The following is a 6123-nucleotide window of genomic DNA, read 5'->3' as shown; positions in this document are numbered from 1 at the left end:
CATTATGTTGCGTGGTATCACTTCAAACGAGTTGTTTGAAGTGCAATGTCAGTTTTGGTTAGATTTTTGAAAGTATTGACCTAAAACAAATTTTTAACTTTTGATATGTATGTAGTTTATTATCATATTCAGCAATAAGATGTTTCTCTGTTTTGATTTCGATGAATTTAATTAGAACTTTCATAACCTTCCACTTTTTATTAAAACTATAAATCTATCATCATTTCATCACTTTTGTTGTGTGTCGTACTAAACTTATTTATAGCTCTTTATAAGTTAATCATAACCTAATGTAGGGTTTGTAAGATAATCAGTTTTAAAGAAACCCCAATGACATGTGGACTTCTTCTGTTCGTTGGATTATCGCGCAAAACTTTGCAAACCAAAACTTATTGTACTTCATTCGAAATACATGTTTAACTTTTTATACGGGCAAGAGTTTGGTTGACTCGAAACAAATTGACCCAAAATTGTTACGGGAAAAAGATGAAATTATTTTTACGGGTCAAAGTTAGGTTAACCCGAAACATATTTTGCCTAAAACTGTTTCATACTTATTTTGTTAAGGCATGAACATAACTACAAAATAGCTTTTGATTCGATTATTATTATGAGTTACTTTTAATTATTATTATGGCTTCATTTTCAGGCTAGGTTGAAGCCATACGTAGTACACAACTACACACTAATATGTAGGAACCAAAGGGAAGAAAAAAGAAACAGTTTACATGAAGCTATGGTGTTCTATGATCCACAAGAATATTATGATTCCAGGAACTTGTTGGGTCACTCCGTGATGGACAAGAAGCAGTGTTGTAGAACTCGTTAGAAGCTAGTCGAGCAGTAGGATAGAGACTAGCGATTAATCTAATTAGAACTGAACTTATATGTACTTTTTCAAATATAAGTAACCACATTTAGATATAAAATTTTCAATTTTAACCGCCTTTAACGAAAAAGCAATTACTCAGTGAGGTACCGACTAGCAATTAATCGGTGATTACTTGACGTATATGTACAATTTTTACAACCATGCCATGAAGAAGATGAAAGTATACTTTGAATGATGAATGTTTATGCATGAAAATTTGGTGAAGGTTTGAGATTTGACTGAGTAAAGTCAAACTGCTGGATTTTAATATAAATTGATTCACGGGTGTTGAGAAGTCAACCTACCTCGAAAGGGTATTTAAAAAAAATGGGAACAAAACCAAAGCATGCATAAACACTAATTGTCATTATTAAATTCATCTAAAAACATAGAGCAGAGCTGTAGCAAAATGAGGTGCACATCCTTCAATGTTACAATCAATTTCACACATGAACCTGCTCTCAATCCCAACAAATAACAACAAATCCCTCATGCAAGCATGACAATCAGCACCACAAATTTAAAAGAAAACTATTTCATACTCAGCCTGTTTTGGCTGAACGAATTAGAACCCCGAAAAGTTAAATTCAAAGTCAACTGGTCAGACGCCTTAAATCCCCGTGCAGTCATCAACCCAAGCATCCTCTCTGCATCCTGCCTAAACCCACCCTTCAGAAGCAACTCTATAACCTTTTCAAACTCCCCGTGAGTTAACTTATCCTTATTCGCCTCAATAACTGTTAAAGCTTGAAGGGTCTTCTTTTCTTCACGGGCCCGAACATACATATCCAATAAACTTACACGAACATTAAGTGGAGGCGGAGTACCTACACTGTGATTTTGGTGAGATAAACGACAGTGAAGACGCACACATCACAATTGAAGGGCAGGTGGTCCCGCAGGTAACGAAGTTCAAGTATTTAGGATCATTTGTACAGAGAGATGGGAAATTAGACAGTGATGTGACCCACCGAGTTCAGGTAGGATGGTGTAGATGGAAAGCAGCCACAGGTATATTGTGCGACAAGAGTTTCCCGACTAATCTGAAGGGAAAATTCTATAGGGTGGCAGTTAGACCTGCAATGCTATATGGAACAGATTGTTGGGCCATCAAGAAGGCACAAGTGTGGAAGATGGAGGTAGCAGAAATGAGAATGCTACGTTGGATGTATGGGCTCACAAGACTAGACAGAATAAGAAACGTTGTGCTTCGCGAGAGATTAGGGGTGGCGAACATAGCAGACAAGATAAGAGAGTGGAGATTGAGATGGTTTGGACATGTAAAGAGAAGACAGACGACGAATCCTGTTAGATCCGTAGAAAACATTACTATAGAGGGGAGGAGGGGTAGAGGACGACCGAAATTGACTTGGGATGAGAGGATCAGGCATGATTTGATAGACCTAAACCTCTCCGAGGACATGGTTGAGGATAGGAATTCGTGGAGAAGTAGAATTAAAGTTAAGGATTTTTAGAGAGAATTGAATACCTTAGGGCTTAGACTTAACTTATTTAGGTCACATACCATAATGGTATTTCCCTTACATATTTTATTATTATTATTATTAGCTTTTATATTGCGGTTAAACTGTGACCTTATTATTAATATTATTATAATTAGTAGTAGCTTTTTATATAACTGTTAAACTTTGATTTCCTTTTTTTTGCTTCATACACATGTTCTTAGAGCCGAGGGTCTCTCTGGAAGCCACCTCTTTATTCCTTTGGATAGAGGTACGGTGTGCCTACATCCCACCCTCCCCAGACCCTACCTATAGCTCTGCTGTCGGTGGGATTTTACTGGGTATGATTGATTGATTGATTGAATATTAAGCGGAGGCGAAACACCTTTTTCACTAAACTTTAATAATAAATCTTCCGCTTCATCAATTAAGAGCAATTTTGAGAGTCAGCCAATAAGCACCGAGTACGTTTCAAGCCCGAGTTTGGTCCCATCTTTTTCAAGCTCGATTAAAAGCTCAAATGCTTTATCCAACCAATTCTTGTTAGCATACGCCGATATCATATTAGCAACACACTTATCATCGGGTTTGAATCCGAGTTTAATAATCTCGTCAAAGTGTTTTCTCGCCTCATACACACCATCAGTTCGACTTCGACTATACGCCTCAACAAGACACGCGTACGACTCGAGACCGTGTTGATAACCCGCAAACTTCATCATGTTGACGACTCGGACGGCTGAACCCGGGTCTCCGATGTGCGAATACGACTTCATCAACGTTAGAAACAACTCTTCAGATGGTTTGACATTTGAATTCAGACCTTTTAGTAATGACTCGGCGGTTTTTGGGTCACCGGCGTTAATATAAGCCATGATCATTGATGAGTAGACTTTAACGTCCGGCTTGAAGCCTTCGGCTTTTAAGCTTTCAAATTCTTCTTTTGCAAGGTCTAAGTTGCCAGATTTGCTGTGCATGTGGACCATGGTGGCTTTTGTTAGGATGTCGGGTGTGATGCCGTTTTTCTTCATTTTTTCAATTATTCTTTCCGCTTCTGGTAAATGATTGTTTTTAGCATATGCATTGACTAGTTGGGAGTAATCGCGTACGTTAGCTTGAAAGGATGTTTCATCAAGTATAAGTTCTGCAACCTGTAAAATTTAGTGTCAGACTGTCAGTGACCACAAAGATTATCTGTATCCGATAAACACGATGAGCCAAATCATAAACAGGTAGATTGGGTCGAGTAATTAGGTTTTGGGTAAATGAATGTTCGAGTTTTGGGTAAACTGAACTACCTTGTTCGATATTCGGTTGATATAAAACAAAAGTCGGTCAACCCGATTAACTTGAATAAAGTTTAACAAACCGATTGATTTGATCAAACCGAATAAAATTCCCATTTTAGCTAGTGGTGTAAACGAACCGCGAGCTACTGAAAATCGACTCCTTAAAAGCTCAAATTGATCCGAGCTTAAAAAAGCTTGAGTTTGAAAAAAACTCGGTTAGGCTACACCCCTAATTATCTAGGATGTTTATAAATTAGAGGTTATTCCTTTGGAACTTATTTCAGCTTTTAACCTATTGAAACTGAAAAACAAAATTTATTAACAAATCTAAACAAACAAACAAAAAAAAAAAGATAACTTAAAAAAGTTTGTTGTTATCAATTTATTAACAAAATCTGTTGAAACCCGAACTACCTGAATGCGATATGGATCAGTTGTCACACACAATGTCATACAGAAAAACCCAAATAACCCAACCCGAACTACCCAAAACCTGATTATCACAAAAAGGCCCTACCCCAATTCTGAAGAATTTTAACCAACACATGACACATGCATAAAGCACAACCAAAAGCCCCCAAAAGCGTTATCAAAATCACCTCGTACGCGCTTTTAAAACCAAATTTTAAACCCAAATTTACACCATCTAATACTTGGCAACTATGATAACTTGCATAATCACTAAGTTTAACAAGAATGCTTAGTATAAGAAATACAAATAAACGAGACAAAAAGCCAATACCTTGATGTACGTTTGATGATTCTGTGCTTTCAATCTATCAAGAAGTGCAACCCAGTCAACCCTACTAGGTTGCAGTAGCTCAATCCATTCAGCAATCAATGCGGACGGATATTCATCCGCTTGCATTGATATTATCTTCTCCGTAACAATCTTGCATTTCCCAGTTATCGGTTTCGGTTCTTGAGACCATACAGATCCACCAGCTTCATGAATCTGTTCAGCCACTTCAGCCCACTTCGGTTTCGAAAGATCAAGACCATAAATATTGTACTTTATCTTCCCACTCCGTTTAGGCAACGAAACGATCCCATCACCATCTTCACCTTCGGTCTTATCACCACCATCAAAACCTTCACCAGTACGAGACTCCACTTCCGGTTCCACCGCGTCTTTCCTCATACGCGCCAACGACTCATAAAACTCACTATCCTCCAACTTCTCGCGCGCCCATTTAAACCGAAGCTCTCTCAGCATATCACCCCGAATCCCAATCTCACCCGCGAATCTCGTCATCTCTTTAACCTCTTCTGACTGAAGAAAACCCTTCATCTTCTCCTTCTTCTTCGCCTTCTTCATATCTTCCAACACGACACCGCTAACCTCCCTAACCGTTGTCCACAAATCCTCACTAAAATCCCCAGACACTGACCCCGCTTCCGCGAAAAATAAAATGTTCAAGATTATCCCCTTCCATCTCAGACACAACCTTCTCCACAATGATCTGAAGCATAGCGTTAATCTCGGTCTTATCGGCTTCGGTATACACCGCGGAAAGCTTCCCTCGCATAATCCACACAAACCGAGACAAGAACCTATCGCAATGGAAACAGTTTGCTGACTAGATTGGAAGAATCTATTGAAACCCAGATGAGGAATTGGAATTGGGGATTTAGGGTTTTGAAACCCAGAGGTAATGTATCGATTGGTGCAGATTTTTCGTGCAGTTCTGATTCGATTATTAAGCTTTGATGCGTTGTTGATTGTGAGTCTGGACAGGTTCTTGAGATTCATTGTTTATGGCTCTTGATATGATGAATCAGAATCAAAGATAAATAGGTGAATAAAAAGATGATGTTTTTGCATACAAAATGTTACCTGAAAGCACTCAGGATTTAAGCAAAGAGCTCCGATGAGATCACTGTACCATGGATGACTGAAGAAGGCTTTTGTTAGGGTTTATGTCATTTGGCCAACTTACAGCAAATGTTCATGGTTTACCCCTATGCTTTACACAATGACACATAAAACCCTATTTTTTTAATGGAGCAAATTATTAGAAACGTGCATACCTTTAATCAAAGGAAAAATTCCCAGAATAAGCATTTATGAAAACAAAATTCTAGTTTTAGGTATCATTTGTAAAAAATTTCAAAAATAGGTATTATAAACTGGTCATGACGAGTAGTTTGTAGAAATCAATTCGAGCTTGCCACGTGTCCTTAAACTAACTGTAACGAGCACGTTCACTAATCAATTACTCGTCACGACTAAATAAGTTTCATGCCTCGTAATCAACGCCGACAAGTAATTCATAAGTTCTTTAGTCGTGACGAATAGATTATAAGGTTAAACTAGTCGCGACGAGTTAACTACTAATAAACTACTCGTGTAGGGAATGTAAACCAGGTAAACTAGTCGTCACGACTAAAGAATTTATAAATAACTCGTGGGCGTTGATTACGAGACATGAAACTTATTTAGTCATGACGAGTAATTGATTAGTGAACGTGCTCGTTACAGTTAGTTTAAGGACACATG

The 6123-nt window shown here is 38.1% G+C and overlaps 1 pseudogene across 1 annotated transcript; it reads right to left on the bottom strand.

Annotated features, from left to right (window-relative positions):
• Positions 1–1259: 1259 nt before the first annotated feature.
• LOC143622359 (uncharacterized) lies at positions 1260–5376 on the bottom strand (annotated as a pseudogene). Its single transcript, XR_013151686.1, has 4 exons — positions 5270–5376; positions 4366–5177; positions 2720–3485; positions 1260–1698 (listed from the first exon to the last, which is right to left on the bottom strand). The product of XR_013151686.1 is annotated as an uncharacterized LOC143622359 (transcript).
• Between the last annotated feature and the right edge of the window lie 747 nt (positions 5377–6123).

The sequence above is a fragment of the Bidens hawaiensis genome, unplaced genomic scaffold, assembly GCF_021521415.1.
Source record: "Bidens hawaiensis isolate Kalapana, Puna unplaced genomic scaffold, B.hawaiensis_p1.1 tig00003126_1, whole genome shotgun sequence".
Taxonomy (NCBI): domain Eukaryota; kingdom Viridiplantae; phylum Streptophyta; class Magnoliopsida; order Asterales; family Asteraceae; genus Bidens; species Bidens hawaiensis.
This window is presented reverse-complemented; position numbering and strand designations above follow the sequence as displayed.